At 40.8% G+C, this 24,236-nt stretch overlaps 1 protein-coding gene across 3 annotated transcripts in view; it reads right to left on the bottom strand.

The window, feature by feature from the left end:
* Positions 1-10,517, bottom strand: part of RAF1 (Raf-1 proto-oncogene, serine/threonine kinase) — a 40,652-nt gene extending 30,135 nt beyond the window's left edge. For 2 of the 3 annotated variants that reach the window (XM_042823585.1, XM_042823587.1), the window contains exons 1-2: positions 10,025-10,183; positions 548-603 (exon numbers count right to left, since the gene is read on the bottom strand). The gene's annotated coding sequence lies outside the window, so the exon portion shown is untranslated. Of the gene's footprint in view, positions 1-547; positions 604-10,024; positions 10,184-10,429 lie in introns of those variants that run through there. The other variant, XM_042823586.1, reaches the window with a different exon arrangement.
* Between the last annotated feature and the right edge of the window lie 13,719 nt (positions 10,518-24,236).

Raw genomic sequence — 24,236 nt, 5'->3', positions numbered from 1 at the left:
CTACACTATCTTATATTATCTTACTAAATACTTCCATGAATTTACAGTTCTTTGTGTGGGTTTTCACTAGTCAAAGTGTTTCAGAGGTACAATCTCAGGAAAAATAAAAATTAAAAAAAAAAAAACAAAACAAGGAAATCCCACTACTTGGAAGATAATGCCACAGACCTGACTTAGTGTGAGGTCTGAATTATTCACAAAACATATGTAGTTGTGTGGAAAGGTAAACGGTATCTAGAGGAAAATATCAATAAAGTTCCAAACAGAGGAAGAGCTTTGCCCTGCAAAGTAAATACCCGTTGATACTGACTAAAGAAAGAGCTTAAGTTAAACATACACTTCTGATAAAGCAAACACTGAAACAACTCTAGACATCATATGAATGCTATGGAATTTTTCAGAACACAAAAAGCAAGTTTTGGTAATGGTCAAGGAATACAAGCACAGAACTCATTTGTACTGCGCCCCTCCCCCTGAGGATAACCCATGGAACCTGGAAGGAAGGATGAGGCAGGATAAGGAAGAAGGGCATGGCAGAGATTCGTACCTTTAGTTTTCCTTTATGTCAATGAAGTCCTATGACAAAATGATGAAGTGCATCATCTGTGGAAGACAAGACAAACAACATTTAATAGGCAAACTCTAGCACATATACAACACACCAAATCAACAGCCAACCAATGATTTCATCAATTACAACATTAGAGTTACCTTACTTTCCATCTACTAGCAGTTTTCATGGCCATCTGCTGCTTTTTAGACAACACTTCAGTGTAAGCAGATGCACTGTGTAAGGCCAGACTACGTGACCACCACAACTCAGTATAAACTCACAGTTATTCAAGAAACACCACAAAAGTCTTTTACAGCTGAAACTCATTGAAGTACATACTTCCTTCTCACACATCAGGCCCTTAGTTACACATGCCATCACCTTGCTGACTCACAAATGTCCCATCAAACCTTGAATTATAAAAAAAAAAAGTAACAAGCTAAGTCTCTAAGGTTATTGCTATCTCTTGTGTACAACTGTAACTGTAAAAGGAAGAATTCTTAGGGAATCTGAAGAAGTCTTGATTAAAAATACGAAGCTAAGATTAGCTAAAGAAGCAAGAGTCATATATACAGAAACATTCACTAGAAAGTAAATAGTAAAATGCCTTCCCACTTCATAGTTCCCATCCTACTTAGCCATTTCCAGAACAAATCTCATGCTAGAGAAAGCAAAGATGGGACACGGCCACACAGCCATCAGGGCTAGCAGCACCTGCGGAGCACCTCTCCCTCCTATGATGAAAAGTTGAGGGAGTTGGGCTTGTTTAGCTTAGAGAAGGCCCCAGGGAAACCCCACTGCCACCTTCCAGTACTTGAAAGAAACTTAAAAGCAGAGGGGTGACTGACTTTTTAATAGTCTGACAGCGATAGGACAAGGGGAAATGGCTTTAAACTAAAAGGGAGATTTAGGTTAGACGCTGGGAAGAGAGATTTTACTCAGAGGGTGGTGAAGCGCTGTAACATGTCAACCAGAGAAGTTGTGGATGTCCCATCTCTGCAGGCATTCAAGGACGGGATCCTGAGCAGCCTCATCTAGTGGCTGGCAACTCTGTCCACAGCAGAGGGCTGGAACTACGTCATTTTTAAGGTCCCCTCTAACCTAAACCATTCTGTGATAAGCAGAGAGTGTGGAGAAGGCATGGCGCACTGCCCACCACACACCAAAGAAAAAGCTGACTGTACAGTTCTAACAGAACTGGTGAGCAATAATGACACACTTAGGAAATAACCCATACTGGATCAAGTTTTGATTTCTTCTTTTCTCCATACAGATTACATTACTAAGGAATACTAAGGAATACTGTCTAGAAAATAAGACCAGAGAATATGTGGGGGCCAGAAACAGAAAAACAGAGCAGATCAGAGGAGCGGAGAGACACATCTTCAAAACAACTACAAAAGACCTTTTAAGTGGAAATCGTGGCAGTTAGCAGACTGATAAAAACAAGGATACAGTTACAATCCTCAAATTCAGTTAGAAGTCTGAGACAAAAAAACAACAACTTGTACTACAAAATGAGTAAGAAGAAAAAGAAATCCCAAATACGAATTGAGAAAACATAGCATAAAATTCATGTGATGAGTTAAAGAAGGAGCAGTTACAGCACTGCTACCTGTACCCAAAGCAACAGCTGTAACGGAGTAAAGCTGTGTACTTTTCTTGACAGATAAAAGAAACATGGAAAACGAAAATCACAGGAGAACATCTGCTAACAGAATTGGCAAGAATCAAAGTTTAAGTAGTGAGTGAATTGACAAAAATACCAGCTGCTATTGCAGATGTGAGATTCAATTAAGTGTAAGAAGTGGAATTGTTTGCCTAAGACAATGGCAAAACTAAGGGAGAAGAAAATGCCTGCATGTTGGAGGAAGTGTGCCTACTTGCAGGATTTCCACCTGAGGCACTGCAGGACAAGACAAGGAGCAAGGGAAGCAGGTGCTTTGTACAAGAACACGGAACTTGCACAAGTTCATCATGGACCATACTTTGGTATCAAAACACTGCTTGGAAATATTAAAAATTCTGCTACAAAAGTACACCTCATTTCACAAACAGGCAGAACAAGAACTGTGAAACAATAAGTTTGCGTTTCAGTGTTTTCTGGTCATTTTTTTTTTTTTGCTGAAACTTTTAAAACATACACCTGGACAATATTTCAGGTTAGAAAAACAGAAATTAAACATTTCACTATTTTTGATTTAAGCAGTCCTTCCACAAGTGATGTTCTCCACATGATGCTTCTACAGCCAAACCACACTTTGAGGCCACTCTTGCTGCTTACTCAGTTCTCATTACCAGTTGGGTAGTTACAGCTATCTGCCACCAGCAGCGCTGGACATCTCTAACAAGAAACAATACCAACTCCTTTCCTAATGGGTGAAGGAACCCATTAGGGTTCCTTGATGAAGGAACATCAAGGTTAGTTAACATCAGTTGGAGTTTTTGGAAGTTATGACTAAAAAACTCCAACCCGCTTATTCCTGGGTTTGTCCTTTACATCACATTGCTTATTTAAAGCTTCCACGTGAGAGATGAGATAGACAACACACTTACTACAGAAAGGAAACCAAAACACAAAAACAAAGCAAAACCTCTGCCTGCCATGAAACACACAAACAGAAATTAAAGAATCACAATTAGAGCAGAAGTATTAGTTGTGGTGACAGGAGAAACAGTATTTTCAAACATGAGAATTTTAGTCTTGATCTGCCTGATCATTTTATTAAAAGTCTTCGTTAGAGCATATAGTGCTTCTGTAAAACAGAATAATTCCAGGTAACGGCCTGTAATTCAACATCACAAGGGCAGATCTTACTGGAATAGGTAAAAATAGCACTTGTGGACATGCCAAAGGAGAGTCTTTCCACTATATGGCCACTGCCTGGATTGCAACATCAGCTGGCTCTCTTTTTATAACCACTTGATTGCCAGTGAACAACTTACCCAGAGAACTCAGAAGGTTGGAGAAACAGAAGAGCAAGGCCAAAATTGACTTTTAGGTGAAATCAATCCACTGTATCACTGACACATGGTTTCACCATGCTATTATTGCCTCTGTAAGCTTTATACTTGCTTCTAAAAGCATTTAACACAAATGAATCATGTAATTCAGAATAGTTTATTTTCTGTTAAACGTCAGCATAAAATTAGAGGCTTGCACACTGTTGTTTCTTTTGGCTGCAGTGCATCTGGAAGCTACCTTATGCCATCCTAGTTGCCATTCTCCAATAACCTCGTTTTGACCAATTTCTGGGAACACGGCTCCCATTTCCAGACAGCTTGGAACAGCTACTTTGTAGCACCTGAACCCCACAGATTCCTTTTCATGCTTGCAAGTAAAGACAACATCTACCACAACATGAACCTTTAGAACTGCTAGACCAGAGATCAAACAGATAGGAAAGTTATTTTGCTTGAAAATGTTCCTGTCAGCCAGCCACTGGACTTGCCCAGTTTTCTAATTGGTGCAAGGAAAACCAGCATCCTCCAGTCTCCAACAAGGCCAACAGGGTTCTGCCTGTCCATACCTACATATTGGAACGGACTGGACATGGCTTACACGGCTTTTTGAGGGGGACTGGAAAAGGCTCAAAAAAAACAAACAAAACAAGAAACACGACATGACTTGGCTTACAACGTTACTATCACATCTTTTACCCCACTACATAAAGATGGAATGAATAACAAAATATTTAGTTCACCTTAAGCTTCAAGCTGCTGCTATAATAAAAAAATGTTTCCTATTCACACACAGCAGCCTCAGTATGAAATAGTTTAGGCCTGAAGGGGTTCATATTCAACCAGGGATTATTAAAAATAAGGAAAATATTTACCTGACAGTAACTTGTCATTGACAATTGCTAGGTAAATCTGGGTCCTCTGGAATTCTGAAAGAAGGTTTTACAGAACGTGAAGCAGGAGCTGCATGCTACAAATACGATCAACTTTAGAGCAGCTTGAAGTTTCTAAAACAAATCTTGAAAAATATTAAGTTCTACTGTGACTCAAAATGCACCTCCTTCAGCTGGAAGCTGGTTCAGAGGTTATCACTGGTTCTTTCAGCTTCACATTAAGCTTTATTTTTCAGTATATTTACAAAACTAGCAATTCTGGTTGCAGTTTGGGTAGCAGGGAGTTAGGAATTTGGTTTTTTAATCATTAAAACAATATCTAGTCTTTTCTTCCTTCCGGCAGCGCTGCTACCATTGAAGCTTCCCATCTAACTGTACTCCCTCCACGTGCTGCTCTGCTCTGCAGGACCATCACTGTGTGCCTGCAAATCTCACTTCCACAAGCATTCCATGCAACTGGATGGCAGGATCTGCACCCCCACCTGTTACACTGTGCTTCGTTCAGATTCACCAAGAAGTTCTCGTGTCAAATATCACACTTTATTTATTCTAAACAGGGAAAATTGTGGACTAAAGCAAAATGGATGGTAATTTACATGTTTGTCCAACAAGCAAGTGGTGTTCGGGGGGGGGAGCGGGGCAGAAGATACTTAATTTTTTCCACAGGTAGGAAGAGAGTGCAGAAAGTGAAAAGAACAGTGCCTTTAGAGGCATTCTCACAGACAGGAAGATCACTCCAGAAAATACTCAAGAGCACGAGCAGACTAAGCAAACATGGTGAAATGATCGAGAACAGAACAAGAAAGTAGAACACACACAAAGAAGTTTGAATTACTGATGGAGTCAACAGAGACATGTACTGAAGCAAATGACAACCAAAACAAAACACTACAGGAAAATAAAACGGCAGATTAGTCATATTGAAGTTTCTCAATAAATACTTAAATGTTAGCCCTGCAAAGGTACCACCAAAGACACCTTTCCTGCAGCACAGCACTACCTTGCAGCTCACTGGTGCCTCCCCAGCCTGGTGCTGCCAAAACACCCATTTTCAGAACTCCAGCTTGTTCTCTTGTGAAAGAAATTATGTAACAAAGAGCCCTGCTGGGGGCTCTGAGCCATTTTTTAAAGTCTAAACCTCTGAGCCAGCTTTAATTAACATGGTTAACCCCACGCCACACCCTGCTCCAAGTTAGTGAGGCCACCTCCCTCCAGCTCGCGAGCTAAAAATACGCAGTGCCACTGCTCCTAACCGATACTACATATTTCGGCTGGAAGGCAATATTAATTAACACCTTTTTGGCAGCTGTTTGTCAGAAATGAATATTTTAGCGTCAGCAGCACAAGCTGAATCCAAAATGCAGCAACGTTCTGCAGAGGTAAGAGAAAACAGGCAGCGCTACAGCAATCGGTGCAACATCTGCAAAGAGCCACAGCGGAGCGAGCAACCAGGAACAATAAAACAGCATTCTATCAGTAAACCTGGAAATACAGGTCCCATCTGCAGGGTTTTCGGTGAACTGCAAAGAAAACAAAGCAGAGACACACACTCATCACACACAAAGATGGCTGTGAGGCAATTCCAAAACTCTTTTGCCTGAAGTTAAAACCAACTGGCTTTGGTTTAACCACGCGAGAGCTGTGCTGCACGTAGCGCGGTGAGCAGGATGCGCAGAACGCAGACACACCTGCAGCTGCAAACAAACCACTGAGCAGAATTCACTGCTGCACTGTTCCACGTGAACCCATGGCTACACAACAGCCTTAGCTCTAATTCTTGGCATTCCCCACCAGCAGGCAAAAACCTTCGGAAAACAAATAATTGCATCCCACTGTGTCCATTAAAAGCCTCTAAAAAAATGCTCACTTCTGCAAACACTGTTTACTGTCACTTACAACTCTTTGCTGCGAGGCGTAGCAAGAAAACGCTTTACTCGTTTACAAACGACTTGAGAAGGGTTTTGTTTATCCCCATCTACTACATCACTGCAGCATCTCAGTACACAAGATGACCATAGTCCATTAAATTGCAAAAGGTCAGCACTCAGTGCTGTGATAAAATCAGCCCTGTGTGAAATAGATGGCATTTCTAGTACAAACGCAATATCCAAGTCACCAAAGGAATACGCGCATGCCAGCTGCTTTTCAAAGCAAAATTGTTGTTTACAGAAAAATAGTGTACGCAGCAGGAGCCAACAGAGCACTGGGAATTATTCACACAAGTTTGGCCCAATCACAGAATTGAATCACAGAATTGTAGGGGTTGGAAGGGACCTCCAGAGATCATCGAGTCCAACCCCCCTGCCAAAGCAGGTTCCCAAACAGACTTTCTTTTCAGAAAGGCAACGAACAACACCAAACACACATCTGGATTGCCAGCACAGAAAGCCATGCAAATTGAGGTGAGCTTCATGCTGTCTCAAAGCCAGTAAGACAAAGCAAGTGCATTCTCATCATTAAAAAAAGAAAGAAAAAAGCTGTTAATTTGCCACAAAGGTAGCAGCAGCATTTGGACACAACTTCCGAGTGCTGTATCAACTCTTCTTAAAATTAATTTCTAATTTAGAAGCTGCTTTCCACGATTAGATTTCAGATCAGAAAACAACCAAAGGTTTTTGTGTAAGCAATTACGTACCAAATTGGTACAATGTTGATGTAAGCCAGCCGCTCATTTACAAATGTATTTATCTTACGCTTACTGAAGTCATGCTTAAAACACTGATTAAATCATAAGTTTTAATCTTGCTTTACGTATTTCTGTTACTTCCTCAAAGAAAGATAACTTGGATTTATGCAGTTTGGTATTTTAGGAGAAACTGAAGCTCTATTTCTCATTACACATTCCTCAGATTTCTGCATTTTTAGGTTGGAATACAGTCCATGAACTTACTCTTTAAGAACCAATCGCCCTTTCCAATTATTCATCTTTTTCAAGCTTCATTTACATGCAAGTTTTGGAAATCAACCTGCACGCACATTTTCACTCCTGTTTCCTCAGCAACTGGCTTTATGTTACTATGCCATCCACTGTCCTTCCTCCTCACTTCCAAATGCTCTTGGGCTTCTTTGCTTACTTCAGCAAAGCAGGCAAGTAGAGGCATCAGGAATACAGAGCTTCCACAGGCTATGGAAATAGGAGGCCAGGCTGCAGAGGAACCTCCTACTTACCCCACCAGCACTGCAGCCCCAGCCCCAGGTGCAGCACGTCCCACATGGCAGAACCCAACCAGGGAAGCTGCTGGCAGCCAGGAGGGAGGCGAGACACAAAAGAGCTGAAGAGAACACGCCTGGAGAGGTTCCAGCATGGCAGTATCGAAAAGGGGATGCCAGGTGTACTGCAAAGCAGTGGCGAAGGGAATGACTGAAGGTATCATGGAAGGGAGCGCTGGCAGAGCGCAGAGGTAACACAGACCCAAACACAAATAACAGCCTATTAAACGCAAATATTTAATTTAGCTCATTTGCTTAAGTCATTTAAACATTCCGTGCATGTAACACAAAAATGAATTTATTAGCACAACTCCTCCATCTGAAACTCACTGCTTAAGGACTTCTTTAGTCACAGCAATTTCACATAACAGCTTCTGGTTTCCACCTCCTGCAACAGCTGTAGAACTAACAGCTTACCATATCACCTTAACTTGTTTCCAAAGGCAGAAAACTGGGAAAACTTGTTTTTTTCCTCAGCTCCCGGTTTCTCAACAGCAAATGTGGCAAATAACTAAAGTGAGGGGCATGTATGTCCCAGAAGAAACCAGTGCTGATCGAGCACACCAAGAAGTGCTGACCAACCATTCCCGTAGGTCATGTCTGTGGTTTATAAAATAGGAGTTATTTTAATAAGCCATAGTAAGTTCAAGCCCTGAGACAGCAGTCAAATCCTTAAGTTAGTCAAACAGACCTTATTGCTGCTTAAAAAAAAAAAGATAGTTTTTACATGCACAGCAAAAGCATTAAACAGACAACAATAGTTTTATATCTTCTTTGGAAAAAGAGAGACTTTCCCTGTCACTTCCAGCTTTTTCTTCAGAACAGGTCTGTCAGCAGTGTTGCACAATACATTGTCCAGTCCTGAAGATATTAAGCATGGCAACAAACCACATGAAAACACATTCCAGATTTCTGGAAGCACTGCTGCTCTGGCCCAAATAAGCCAGTCCACTGCTGATTTAATGATCCAAGATTGAACTGCTTACCGTATTCATCAGTCATCCACTACATAAGCATAAAATACAGATCCACACTTATTTTTATGATTAACTGTAGCCTTAGGGCTTGCCCACAGAAAATATTCTTAAGGCAAATTAATGAAAGTCACTTCCATTCTTAATGAACGTCCCCAGAACAGGTTTAATCAAACTGCTTGGAACTTAACCCTCCTATTCATCACTGCAATCTTTTCTTTTGCACCTACACTGCAGACAAGCGCTAAAGGATAGGAACATCCATTCCAGTTATGACCTGATATTACCCAACAAAGAAATTTTAGGCAGCACTTGGATCGGGGTCTTTCAAAAGCTTTAATAAATAGATAGACAGATTTTAAAAGCTCTGAAGGTCTCCTGTACACAATTACTTCCAAGTATTTTGACTGAAGTTTAAGACTTACTGCACCATAGTCCTTTCCCAGTCTGCGTGCCTGCAGCACCCCGCAGCAGCACCCAGATGGATACAGGTCGTGCCGCAGCAATTCCATCATAGCGCCCGAGGCCTCACAGCCCCAGGTGAGGTCCCTGCACCCGCGGATGTGCCCGAGAGGCTAGGAGGGGAAACCCACGCAGGTTGCTGTACCTGACACGGGCAGGGCGCGCAGGGGACAGGAGGAGCGCTGCTGTCGGCGAGGTTATTTCTGTGCACATTTGAACCGTAGATAAAAGAGTCCGGGAACAGAGCAGCACCACATCTGCATGGCAACAGCGGGGCAGTGCGAGGGAGCCGGGAACCTAAACAACTACACTCCGATTTTTACGTACTTCTTTTTAAACTGAATCCGAACGAACGCAAGCGAGCGGCTCACGCCGCTCTCAGTCATGCTACCGCGATACAGTCCCATTTTCCACTCGGCCAACGGCGGATCCCGGCCCAGAGCGGCCGCAGCCCCGCAGGAAGCAGCGCGCAGACACCGAGCTGCAGCCAGAGGTGCCGGGCGCGGAGAGCCGAGGAGGCGCCCTTACGGCCCGAAGCCGCCGGGCAGCCCCCAGCCCTCAGCCCCGCGCCGGAAGACACACAGTGCCGGGCCGGCCGCTCCCCGCAGCTGGGCGCTGACAGGCAGAGGCCGCACCGCGCCCGGCCCGCCCGGCGGCCGAGGGACCCCCCGCGCCCCGCTGCCGCCTCTCCTCCCTTCCCCCGTCCCTTTTGGCACCTTCCCCGCCGCCGGGCCCGGGTTCAGCCGCAGCTCTCGGGGCTGAGCCCCCCCCCCCGTTCCCGCCATACGGCTACGGCCGAGGCCCCGCCGCCCCCGGGCCCTGTCAGCGCCGAGCGGCCGCCTCTCCCCGCGGCGCCGTGCCCGGGGCTTCGCTCCAGTCGGCGGCGGCGGCACCGAGGAAGAGCCGGGAGAAAGGGCAGAACGGAGAGAAGCGAGCCCCTCATCTCCGCTCGCAGCCCCGCACCGCCCTACCTATGTCACTCCCTCCCGGCCGCCGCCTCCGGGCTCATCTCCCCTCGGCGCCGTTCGTTTCGTTCCTCATCTAAAATGGCGTCCCCGCACCCAGCGAGACATTTATCCGCCGCCCATCGACCCGCCGGCGCTCGGCTCCTTCCCCGCGCCTGGCTCCTTCCTCCTCGCACCGCCCTCCTCCCGGGCGGCCGAGCACCGAGCTGCCGATGGAGCGCTCCTCCCCGCTCCCCCGCCCCCTCCAGGCGCCGCCATTTGGGAGCGGTAGAGGCCGAGGAGGTGCGGTGCGGCCCCTGGGAGCCGCGCGGGCACCGCGGGCTGCGCCTGTGGCGGCTCCTTAAGGCGAGCGCCTTCTCAAACGTTGGGCCCAGCGCGGCCCCCTGGCCCGCACCTGCCCGTAAGTCTTACCGGGAGCAGTGAGCCCCGCGCTGCGGGGAGCTGGCGGCGGCCCCAGGGGCGGTGCGTGCCGCCAGGGGTGGGGTATCACCGCCGGAAAGGTATCGGGAAAACACGGCCCGGGCGGGCGGCTTTCCCCTCAGCGGGCGAGGAGGAGCCTTAGGACGCGGGCTGAGCCTCGCTTGCTCCTGGCACTGAAGGCATCGAGTGCCTACGTTAAATGGCAATCAATTTATCGTCATAAAAACGCGGAAGGATAGCCACTGCAATATAAAACCTTTCTCCTATTGCTTTTTTTATTTTTTTTTAAGAACATGCACGTTTTCAGTCGTTAGATTAATTGACATTCAAACCAGCATTTCTCCAAAGAGAGCCTCCAGTAAAGCTCTCTCGGCCTTATTTGGCGCTTCTCTGCAGAGGGAGGCTTGTGCTGCATAATCCGAGGCTGCAGCTCAGCTGAAGTCACATCAGCAGCAAGGACAAAGGAAAAGCAGCAGTGCTGGGCAGCCTCTCCTAAACACCAAATAAGAAGAAAACAACATACAAAGGCTGCAGCTACTGATGCCCTCCAGGGAGAGGTGTGTAATTGCCATCCCCATTTCAGTCTGCTATGAGGAACCCTAGAAGGCTGGAACAGAAATCTCCATGTCCTCAGAAAACCACAATTCAGTGCGTGATTTATGAACATAAATCACACCTTTCAAATTCTCATGGAGTAGCCTTCCCCGTATGTGTCACGTTTAAACCAAAAGAGTCATCTGGTGCACACACAGTTTACATGACTTTAATAGGATTCATAGCCAAACTGTTGGCCCAGGAGAAACAGGTAAATTCACAGCTGTGTGTACAGTGAATATTTGGATTGCTCAAGAGCTAAGCGTGTCGGTGTGACGTTGTAGGCAGCAGTGCAGATATTGGTAAAAGGAGAACCTTGAAGTACCTTAAAATAATGTAAAATGAATAAAAACATGACATGAGAAGCTTAAATCGTAACATTTTAAACTTTCAAAAAGAATAAATCAAAATCAGAGTCACAAATCAAACCATCTCAGATAGGGAAGATCTCAAGCTCAGTTTCAGATAGTTAATGTCATTTATAATTTGTTGGGTTTTTGTGTCATTTTTGTTTGCTTTTTATTCCTGAATTGTAGAACTTAAATTGCTTGTGTTTTTATAACAATAGAACATCTTAAATCGAAGTTCACAAAGGAGTATACTTGTCTTGCTGGAAAGGAAATTAACAGTCTGTTCCTATGAGTTATTTTTGTTATTTTATTCAGAACAGACTCTTTTCATTTTATCCATATCCAACTAAATACGCATGCTGTTGGTCTGACAACATTGCATACTCTCACTGTTCAGACACATACCTTTCCACCTCTCCAGTCAGCATCTTTTCAACCACATACTGAAGCAAAGCCTTGGAAGCTTGTCTTTTCCTATGTTATTAACTTAGGACACCTCCTCCCAGGTTCAGTCTTTACCACCATAGATAAGTGTGCAATGATCTCACTATTTCCCTGGAAAGCATGGATTCTGGAGCAACCTGTGCTCTCCAAGAACTCAATGGAAGTTGCTCAGACTGAGATGGGGTTGTGTAGAGCTGTGTGCCTGTAGGTTCTAACTCCTGAAGGTTTGCATTAGATCTTTTAGATCATCATTTAGTTTGGTATCTAGAATGGACTGTCCAATACAATGCTTGTATATTAGTATCTGTATTTAAATTCATGTTATTTGTTTTCAAGGTCAAGCTAACCTAAATACTTGAGAGTTAACACAAGAAATTTTGCACAACAGTTCAGTATGCATTACAGAATCAATTCATCTCTAATACTTTACTAGGCACATGTTTACTATTAGGCACACGTATGCCTATGATTCTTATGTTGCCCTTATATAAACATAACAATAAAAATATTTGACAGAAATGTCAATTGAGGTAGGTTTTAAATGCCAATTTATGTGGAAACACTTCAAAGTAAAATTGAGTTTTTCATTAAACATTACTGAAATAAGTTATTTATTCTGAGAGTGCAGCTCTATAAACAGTAAGCAATGATCTTTTACTGAAAAAAAACATCACTGATAGTCTTACATGAAGTATATTTTTAAGATTTTCAACAAGCTGCCTACCAGTTTTCAATCCTCCATATGTTCTCTCTGCAATTTGTGGTATTATAGATATCCAGTATCTCAGGCTTATTATATGTAGTGCAGCAGAAAATTTCAGCTCCAATTTCAACGCAATGCGACTTGCTTCTAGGAAAATCCAGAGATCCTGCACTGCCCCATCCAGTTCTCTCAGACTCCTCTCCAGACAGGAGGTATTAAGTTGCTTTCTTGAATTTTTAGCTGCTCATTTGCAGTACCTATTACCAAGACTTATCTTCTAACGTGAAATGGAGCAGTGACATATGAGAATGCTGGTCAGAACTTTGGAACTTGAGAATTTAAACAAATGTGCTGGTTACAAAGCATCATCCGTGCTGTGCAACTCAGCCTGAGTCCACTGGCTCACTTGGTGTTATACACACCTTGGCTGCCCCTTTATTTACAACAGGGTAGCCTGACACAAAAATAAACAAACCAACAACCCAACCCCCTCACCAGCAGAGCCATTTGGATTAAAAGTGACCTCTGCCAAGTTGTGTGTGACGCAGCTATATTTTATTAAGTAATCAGCACTGTAGCTGTCTCCATCTCCAGATAGAAATAGATTGGAGAGAGCAGATTCTCAACCTACGGACTGACTGATGTACCTTTGGTCAGAAACAAACTTACAAGGCTTGAAAGAAGAACACGAGGCAAATGTCAATCAGAATACCACTGTATACTGAGAATATCAAAGCAAGAAAATAACAGAGTGGGGATGCTGAAGTGATCTGTGCCATCTGCACAGTGGAAAAATAATTAAAAAAAATAATAAATACAAATCAAGGCTTTCATTTGTTTTGCTACCTGGATAATCCTTGTTACTTCTTGGACAACAAACACAGTAGTTTGACATATACATGTAGTCTATTTTAGAAACCTAACCAAGCTGGTTTATTGGGTTTATTTTGACTTTCAGAAGGAGCCTAACAACAAGAAGATCTACTCACAGCTAGGTACTACAGTTTAAAAATAACCATAAGTAAATAGCTCCTTCCTGACAAATTTCTGGAAGATTTTTTTATTATTATGTTTCAAATACCTGACACAGAGCTGCATAAATAGTCTGGTATCTGACTTGGAATGACCTCAAGCTGTGCATTATTTTTCCTGCATATGGACAATTTGTTGTGTGCAGTATCTGAGCTGCATTTTGTACTTAGTTTGTCTAGAAACTGGCCGTTGTAGTGATGCACACAAGATGACAACAATTTCAGCTTCATGTGAAGAGTGATGGGTATTGAATCAGTAGCAGCGGAATAAGAAAAGGAAGATGTATGCACGTGCACATGTGCATGTGATTATTTCTGAGTTTGTGTACACATGTTCAAACATACTGAGGGATGACAGGCAACAGAACTAAAAGTTTTAAGTTTCCCTTTATCTTCTCGCAGATCGTATATGTTGTGATTCTTCAGAAAACTTTTTTTTTTAAATCAATTTGAAGAGGATCCTATTCTTGTAGACATACGGTTCTGTTGTACACAGAAACACTGGCTTACGTTCTTTTTGACATCACACAGCATTTATCAAAGGTGGATTTTAAGAGACACGAATCAAAAGCAGTCTAGCCAACCTATCTGACAGCTTGCAAGCTTCTCTCCAGTACTGTTATTCCCAGATAAAGCCAAATTAATTATAATATAGACAGTAAGTTATAAATACCTGGCTTCATTCAAGGGATTGATGTATTTCTGCTTAGCAGGAAGACAGAAGTCTATTTCAGTTCATACACACATGTTCATATACTAAGAGAAGTTAGATCCTTCATTTACTGAATTTATTTTTTAAGTATTTGCTTTTAGCATAAATCGTTATCCACTGTTTTTCAAGTTCATCTTAAACATTCAGATGAGCAGAGATAGGTGATCAAAGGCATATATTAGCCTTGGCAAGCATACCTGTTTTAGCCACCCTTTGATACTTGGTATATCAGTGTAATACATAGCAAATTGTGCTTAGAAGGATATGACAGATGTGCTTATGCCATAATTTTAAATTTTCATTATTCTATTTCTGAAATTATAACAACGGCGAAGGATTTTTGAGTTGGTTGAGCAGTGTTGGTAACGGAACTGTGAGCTATAAAGCCTGCTGGCACACAGTATTTCAGATCTAGGCTGAAATGCGTTGGTGAAAGTTTCAGTGTATGCTGATGGGCCACATCTCTGTTACAGGTATCAACATCAGCATTCTTGCCAGCAACAGAACACATTGCTAGCCTGCAGCATGTGAGGCTCCGTTGGACAGTCCAGTGTATGTATGCTAGTTCAAAGAAGTATATGCATGGTTAATTTAAAGTGTAGATTATCAGTTTGAGGGATTTTTTCATCAGATGTTTGATGTCACTTGTTAATTTTTGCTTGCTTTTGTTACAAATTCATTTCTCTTAGACTCATCTATAGTAATCACATTGATTACATGTGTAAGAACATGCTTTTCCTCCAGTGGAAAAGTCAAATTACTTTTAAAGCTGCTAGTACAAGATGGTGTTCATTTTGGTCATATTTTTGTAAAGCTTTCTTTTGTTGTTTCTTTTTGCAAGATTAAAAAAACAATGCTATGAACAAAACAACTAAATTACTTGAGCAGTAATTAACAAAGACATCAGGTCAAAGGAATGCAAACATACAAGTCTACTGCTGTGCCTTACTCCAAAACTGAGCTATGCTGTGTTGGTAGATTTGTTAAATCTTTCAGCAGTTGCTGAGAAATGAGTATCAACATGCCTGGTCATACCCGAGTATTTTTAATACTTTCAAGATGGATATCTAATACTCAGATGTTGTCAGACCTAGTTATTCAGCCTTTCCTTTACTTCAGATTTTCCTGGTAGAGACAGAAGCTTTGTATTAGCAACAAAACAGGTTAAATGCAGAAGAAAAGCTTACATAAATGAAACAATGACATAAGAGTTTAAGTATCTGCTGAAACATTACCGCTGAGACATCAGTTCTGTTCAATTCTAGGGCTGGATAAGAAAAGCAGAATTTTTGTAGAGGAAAGTTATGCACTGCTAACATCTCTGTGAGTTCGGGTATTCTGATTCTGTGCTCAGACACTAGCTTTCATACAGGAGATCAAAGAAGGCCTTCCCCCACCACACCCCTCCATATATTTTATAGTTGAAGGGGAGAACAGGAACATCAAATTCATGTCACCAGTACATAATATATATTTATATGTAATTCCAGTTTGGGGATTGATGATTTCAATGTATCACTGCTTTAATTCGTCCATATATTCCACACCGATACTTTAATCCGAAGTGGAATATTACTTACAGTGTTACAGGGCCACGGATGCTTTATGAGGGTTCTGACAGACTAACTGAAAGTAAAGTTAAATCTTTCCTGAGGCAAGTAGTGTGAAACTCAAAAGCTATCTGAGAAGAATCAATGCTGAGACATCTCCCCAGGACACTCCTGTCAGATACGTATCTTTCAAGACTATCTTTTCAAAATAAACTGAGGTGGATTTCTTGCCCTCTCTTCTGAAGGCTGTGAAGTTAATAAGAAATATCGCGACCAGAGTTATCTTACGTTGATACATGCAGTCCGCTTGACACCAAAGCACTTCGTGCTTGCTTGACCTAGCCACACTGGGTAAGTGCTCTGCCTTGTTGCAGCTTTCAAGAGCAGAGTTCAAAAGTAGGCATTTAATTAAATATCTGGGTAAAACTTTGAATGCAAAGCAACAAAGTTATTTCCTCAAAGTTATATGGGTTATATTGATTTACTGAGTTTAACATGAGATCATGCTCTTAGCTGACAAAAATGCAAGCAAAATTATTTGTTCTTTTTTTGCTAGATTCTATTTAATGTTTGATGCCATGTAGTCAGTTCATTGTTAAATGTGCTTGTGTCCATCAGCACAGTTTTGTTTGAAATAAGCAATGCGTACTTTATAAGCCAGTTTTCAGATTATTTGAAATATATAAGATTTAGCAAAATTTAGTAGATTTCCTATTAGGAAGTTGCATGAAAGACAAGTCAGCTCTTCCAGATGTACCTGGCATTCTGATTTGCTTCTTGATTCTCTCCAAGGCAGGTCATTCCTTCTAAACATGCAAATACGTGCCAAGCCTTAGCTTAATTATGTTTTCATTTGCACACAGCATAGATCAGACTACAGTATTAAATGTAATCAGTGTAAAGCTTTGGCATCATGCAGTACAGAAAATACCATATTCAACATGGTGAAATTTGGTATTACCATCTATCCCAACCCCTCGGGTAGCCAGAGTAATACTGAGTAGTTAAGCATTATCACAGCAAACTAAGTTAAAGGTGTCAGGCAGGTATATTAGCCTGTATTTTATACTTAAAGCATGGGGTTTTAGAAGCTTACAAAAAAAAAAAAAAAAAAAAAAAAAAAAAAAAAAAAAAAAAAAAAAAAGTGAAATCTCACAACTAAGTGAACAAAGGGAAAAGCAAGCCTATTCAAGAATAATTTCAATTTCTGTAGCAACCACAGGAAATCTTTGAGAATGGGAAGGAAATAGAATCTGTTCTCACATGTGACAGTATATGTCATGTTAAGTGGTACATCACAGATTTGTTTCTTTTAATAAAGGCCATGCAATTCACTTGAGTATTTGACTTAAACATGCAGAAAATCCTACTTTCTCTTAGGCATATAAAATTGACTCAAGTGATTAAAAAACTTCTGTTTTTTTTTCCTGGTAGTTTTCTGTTGCTTGTTTTTATAGGAAGTTAAGAATTCTCTGAGGAAAGCGCCAAGATGTTTGTGTGGCTTTATGAGTAATGGAAAGAATTTACAACAAAATATGCTACTGCTGAGTTGTGATATGGAACAATAAATAATAAATCAGTTCAGAAATAAGGATAGCTGAGATTCCTATTCTGTAAAATAGCTTTTCCTTGAGGAATGTGGAACTCCTATAGAACAACTTATATGAAACATTAAAGAGGGTACTTGCCAAGGAAGCCTTTACTTGGAATTTGACAAAAAGCCAAAATGTTTTAATTACCTTTACTTTGTAGTTGAACTTCTTGGTAAGAAAGTGCTACTTGAAAAAAAGTGCTGCTGCTCTAGCGTCTGATTACCCTGAGTAACTTCAATTGTTCCACTGGGCCAGAAACCTAAGCAGCCTTTCAAAGAGCATATTGAAAGTAATGTTTTATAAAAAAGACTTGACTTCCCACTGATAATACAAGAGTAAACAAACAGCAAAAAGAGCACTGTTATCACGGAGCCTTAATGGCTCTCTGCTTTTGTACTTAGTTCTTTCTTGCCCTGTCTTCACAATTGCCATCAGTTCTGAAGCTGCTGCATCACTTTTGTGGCATTAGATCTGTGCCGCCCAGCATGCTTTCCCAGCAAGAATGCCAACTGCATTCATCTCTTTTTATTTATATAAGGCTGCAGTGGGCCTTTTGATTCCTAGATGCAGGCTGAAAATTAAGGTTTCGCTAGTTATTCTAATTGGAACTAGACACTGCCAAACAGACTGAATTGATCTTTTTATTTAATTAGAGAACTTCACTTATTGACTTTATTTCTTGGCGCAGGTTTTCACTTTCTGCATAAGCAATCTGAATACTGACCAGCATAACAAGCACAGATGGGCACAAAGCAAGTCACAGGTCTGATGATGTGGGCAGCCATTAATCTTTTTTTTTGTGTGAGGTTAAAACTTTACCTTGAATCAGAACATTTGGGCTACATGCCTTTAATGCTCTGGACTGGGAGTGAGGATATTCTGGATTTTGTTAACTTTTCAGTACAGATTTGTCCTCTGTAAAGAAGTAGGAGCACTATGGCTTAGGTGCAATTTCACAATACGTTTAACACAGTCTAATTATAGACTATTCCCAAAAGAACAGTTCTTGCCTCCCCTTTTCAGCCCAGCTGCATGTTTCCTGCCCTCTCCCTCGTACTGGATTTAGCAATCATAAGTGCATGTGGTGATTCAGATTTTTATGTTTTCATGACTAATCCCACAGTCCTGGGACTTCTTGATCAATGCAAGGAAAGGAGCAGAAAGGCCCAGCTTGTGGATGGTGTGTACAGAGCCTGGAATCTCCCCACTGAACAACAACCTACACATCCAATTATTTGGTTTGTGAAACTGCAATCTAAATAGTTGGAACCTCAGGATCACAGGAAGAGTATCTTTCTGCATTTGCAAAGTATATCTCAAAGGCCATACCTTCTCACTCATCTGTTTATCACACTGATAAAAGAAGCAATATTACACACAATCACAGCTGAAGTTTTGAAAAGTATACAAACTACTTTAACAAGTTCCATTTGCTGTAGTTTATTACCTCTTACTTTATAGGTTCTGCTTGAAAAAAAAAAAAAAGCAGAATTTCTTCAAAAAGTTGAAAAAAACCAAAAACAATCGGAGAGATACAAAGGTAAAATAATTTGCTGATAAACAGAGCTTTAAAGATAGTTGAGATAAATGCAGACATTGAAAAAAAAAAATATATTAAATTATGAAATAGATTAAATCTTTTGCAAATTCACTACTGGGAAAATAAAACCTACATCATACAATGGGTTTTCTGGTTCAGCTCTTGTCAGATAGATAACGAGATGTGGGATTACTGTGAATACCTCCCAGAAATGCCAGCTCAGTGCTCAGCAATGGCTAAGACAACAAAAAGTGTTGGGAATTTAGGATGAGAACTGAGAACAGCAACAACAACAACAAACAGGAAAGGAAAACTTATTTTATGGTAAAATAAGTCAAGCTTGTACCCACATTTTGACTACAGAATGCATCTAACAAAACTGAAAGAGGAACAGAAGATGGCTAAAAGGATTGTTGAAGATAAAGAACAGCTTCCACAAGATAAGCAACTAAACAGATTAGGACTTTCCAGTTGGAAAAGTAAAGTTATTTTTTATGAGACAAGTACTTGTCACATGTCCATTTGTCACATGTCACATGTCCAAAATCTTTCCCTATCCCCTACAAGATAATTAGCAAGTGGGCAATTGCAGAAAGTGGATACATTTGTAGGCGTTTCCTATCGTAAGTTCTGAATTCATGGCTAGATTATTAGGAAGACTGCTGCAAACAAAACAAAGAAACAAAAGTATTTTTCCCTGACTGTGACCTCCCAGGCAATCAAAGTAATTGATTTTCTAGAAATGAAGGCTGATTTTCCTTGCATTTGAAAATGTCTTCTGGTGTTTTTATGCTTTCTTTAAGTTACCTTTTGCGGTTTGTGTCTGCTTTACTATAATTTTATATTTAAGTTGTCATTTAGAAATAACTTACTCCTTTTGACAAATGACTTCTTGCATCTGATAGCACTTTCTCTTCAGCTGATTCTCCTTTACGTTTGCAGGGAAAGGTCCTTCCTAGTATTTTAGTTTGTTTTGCTTTTTAGAAGTCTGTAGACTATGCTGGATCTCTTAACACCTACAAGCATTTTAATGTTTTAGCTGTTAGTTCAAAATGAAAACTAAGTACACATTGTGTCAGTGAGAGGTGCCCATAACAAAATTGAGTAGCAAAGGCTGGCAAGCCTGTTGTTTTGATATCCAAACCATATTGCTTTGCAAGGAGGAGTCTGTCTGCCAGAATATTTTGTGTTATTCTGATGACCTGAGAGGAGTTTTGGATCAGGAGATATTTCCACAAGGATCTAACTGATCTATCAATCCTTATAATTTGGCCTTTACAAGGAGGCTTTTATTCACCTGATTAATAATCAGTAAAGCATGTAGGGAAAGCACAGCTCATGATTCAGAAGATGGCCTCTAACCTGAAGAATCTAAGTTAGTGTTCCAGAAGTCGTGCTAACTGAAATGCCTTTTGCAATTATATGTATTTTCAGCGCTAAACATACCCTACAGTGGTCAGAGATCTAGCTGTGACGCAGTGTAAGACAGAGGGTAGGCAAAAGTCAGGTTTGAGAAACCTCATTATCACAACACATCCATCTACTTGCAAACTTGGTAGGAGAGTTAGCTTTATGCATGACCAACAGGGGAGGAAGTTGTATAGTGTAATGCCAATAAATCTAATGTAAGAACAGCTATCATCACTTCTTGGCAACAGTTCCACCGTACAACCTGTTACAGCTACCTGAGATGTGCTAGGAGTCAAACAGCACTGAAATATCCCTATACATCAAGATTTCACTTTTGTTTTTATCTCAGTACAGGCCACAGTGAATCAACTAAATGAATCTAGAAGTAACTTACAAAGAAAGTACCTTCCATTCTTAACATATTAGGACAAAAAAAGACTTATCTGAATTCAGTTATCAGCTTTCCATTTAGATTCACCTCAGAAAAATTAAAACATAAATCTTCATGTTTAGTATATGTGGCGAGTGCATGTAGTAATGATAGAATTACACGGCAGATTCCCACCACACAGGTATACACAGCTGTTCTGAAATTATTTTCTACTTTTATAAAATGTAACCATATTGAATAGATTACATTTGTATTAAGAAAGAAACCCACACACCTTACTTTGGGTGAAGAAAAAGATTACTGATTATCAGTTTTTCACTTTTTAAATGGCAGTTCTCAGTCAAGTAATTTCAAGCCATTTTCATCCCTTAAAAAAAGAAGTAAAATGAGGAACTCTGCAGTCAAAAGAAATACAGAAGTTCACAAATAAATTAACATTCACTGTTAAAATTTATCATAGGGATTCTAGGAACTAAGTGATATGACCATAGGCTACAAAAATAGCTACAGGAGAGTCACATGGAATGATGTAATGTTAATGTGGAATAAAACCTTGCTTTTTTAAATTGAAGGAAATTATATTCCGTGAAACTCGAGGAAAAGCATGAACCAGCCAAAAAGTTAATCCTAGTGCAGTGAATCAAGTCAAGGGCAGTGTTCCTCTGTATGCATTCACTGCTTACATCAGTATCCCATAGTAGAAAAATCTGATACTAACCTTGGCATATGAGTGCAAAGCACTGTACAGAAGTAATGGATAAGACCTTCATTTCTGGGAATGTTACTCTGTATTAAAGGCATCCTCGTGCAGCCACTTAATTTCTTCTGCCCAAGGACAGAAGAAGATATAGGAATTTAAAGTACTCCATTATGAGGCTCATGTCATGTGTGGAGGATTTTTGGTCTGTTGCTTTTCTACTGTATGTTCTTTTAAAGAAGCGTGCGCAGGAAATTTGAGATGCAGCAAAGGACAGTGCATTGCATTTCAATTTTGCCAGCCTGTGCTCCCACTCCTGTATTAATAGGCTTCAGGATAAAATTTTCCCAAGTCTGAAATATTTTGGAAAATTCATTCAGAAGCATTATCCTAAAACATGACTAGGCTAGTCAGAAAGAAAAAATGAAACAACTTTCAGTATTTCTATTAACATAGATTTGAAAACACACAGACTGCAGTACTGAGCTGTAAATGGTTAAAAAAATAAATAAAAGACGGTATGCAATGTGCTAATATGCTAATGGAAGCAAGAGCTTCATTCCATATGCCCTGGTACATGAGATCATTGGCCAAGTGGCTGGATATTTCAAACCACATGAGAAGCACTGCTCTTTCCAGCTTGGAATACAGCCATGCACAATTTTAGAATCTCCTTTAAAAGAAAGGAAAACAAAAAATAAGTGGTCCTGCTACAAGTTGCACAACTTGCTAGATCCATCTTTTAGAACTGGCCTTGAATTTCTGGTAGCCAATAAATATATTTGTTACCTTCTCTTTCTACCACATTGTTACACAGTTCAGTAGCAGGCTCTTTTGGCTTTGAATACTGTCATAGCTCCTGGTTGCTAGGGGGTACTCTTACCATTCAGCTCCATTAGCTCCTGTTCACTTTTATTCTAGAGTGCTTGAATGTTCAAGTGTAATGTTTTGTACAGTTTAATTCTCTTTGTAGAGCAAGGTGTTAATGAGCAAGTAATGTGACTATAAAGTAAAATGTGGAATAAAAACATACATCGTAATATCATGGCAAGTTTTAGATTATAATGAGCAACAACTACAAAGGCACTGGTTTTAAAGCAGAGATGGGTTCAACTTGTGGCTCTGCCAGAAACTAGCCAAGTCAGTTAGGTAAGTAATTGGAATGGGCTGAGGCAGATGTTAAGCACTCTGCTGGTCCTGAGATTAACACAAGAGATTTTCCCAAGAATCCCAGGGTGACTTTGTTAGTGAAAGTACATGTAAGGAAAAATTGTCAAGTATCGACGCAGTAACAGGGAATATCTGTGGTTAGCCACACCTACAGCTGCTGCCTCTTCAGCAAACAAACCCAAAACAAACAAACAAAAAACCCACAGCCATTGAAACAAAACCAGAAAGTTATACCATGAGGAAAAAAAGTCCTGTTTAAAGATTAGATTTGTTCCATGGAGGAGGAGAGTAGGGAGAAGTGTTTGTTGGTCGTTTCTACTCCCTCAGCTACCCCCAAAAGATAAGAAGATAGCAGATATCATTTCATTGCCACCATTCTCAAACTTATTTGACCCTAGATTCAGGAGCTCTTTCTCACGTTCAGATTTCAGTCTTTTTACTAACAGAAGTTCCACTTCCTCTTCTGGCCTTGTCTACTGCTAGAAGCAGCAGCAGCAGAAAGGCTACTTCTAGCAGTACAGCAAGGAAAGCAGATTTTCAGAAGAGTTTTGTCCTCATAGAAGGCTTTGCAAGCCACAGTAGGGCTAGTATTTCTCATATCCTCTTAAGGTTAATACCAGCCTTCACCTAATTTACTTGATTCAAGGAAGTCACAGAACTTGGCAACACCGAACTAGGGATTGAGGTGGGAACCTTAGCCCAAGTAACACACATGTGCAGAACTCTCAGCAAAGCTGCGTCTGAAAGGCTCTGAAAGGGCAGAGCAGCTATCACAACGCTCCTAAGCACCTATTACCTATTGCACTTCTGCAGGCTGCTAATATACTGCATGCTTATGAGGTGTCACCTTGTCCCAAAATATGCTCCAGCTATGCCCAAGGCAGTACCAACAGTTTTAAAGCCTTAATGGAAGAGAGGTCTTGTCACAAAGGCAATCTGTGAGATCATCTCTGTGAGACATAAAGTTTTAGTTTTCAGTTCTCAGTCCTGTTTTATTTTTGTTTTAAACTTCATTCGACAAGGAAGGATGAAGCAATGGATGGCAAACTTCACAAGACTCCTGGATTCTACTTCAACAAGGATTAAGCTCCAATATTTTTGAATGTATTTAGGAAATGTTTTGTTCAGTAGGGGTCCATTGCTTTGATATTCATTGATGCTTCAATTTTCTAACCTTGGAAAGGAAATAGTCATGCTTTCCCTGTTCTTTAAGCACTTTTAACTGTTTGAGGCAATAACATTGGCTATATGAAGGATATACCCATTCATAAGCTAAATTCCTCTAGTATGAGAAGTAACTGGAATAATGACAAGAAAAACACCCAAAATAGCTGCTACCACTGGAAAGCTATGAAAAAAAAAAAAAAGAACGGAACTAGTGAAGGGTAAGCTACTGGAAACTGAAGAAAAGCAAATGTTTTGAACAGCAAGAACAATTCAAATGTATGCTAGACTGCAAAGCAGAGCTATTTGCTACATAAGTTTCCCTCCCCAGCCATGAGTCAGCTATACAAGTGTTCTCACTTGTTGTGCACAAGAGGCAGAACACACTGCTGAAATCAGGCAGGAGCAAACCTCACTGACATTCCCGTGCCAAGCAGACGTATGTGCCTA

The sequence above is a fragment of the Centrocercus urophasianus genome, unplaced genomic scaffold, assembly GCF_019232065.1.
Source record: "Centrocercus urophasianus isolate 14NV4802_14NV808 unplaced genomic scaffold, USGS_Curo_1.0 seq_22, whole genome shotgun sequence".
Lineage (NCBI taxonomy): Eukaryota > Metazoa > Chordata > Aves > Galliformes > Phasianidae > Centrocercus > Centrocercus urophasianus.
This window is presented reverse-complemented; position numbering and strand designations above follow the sequence as displayed.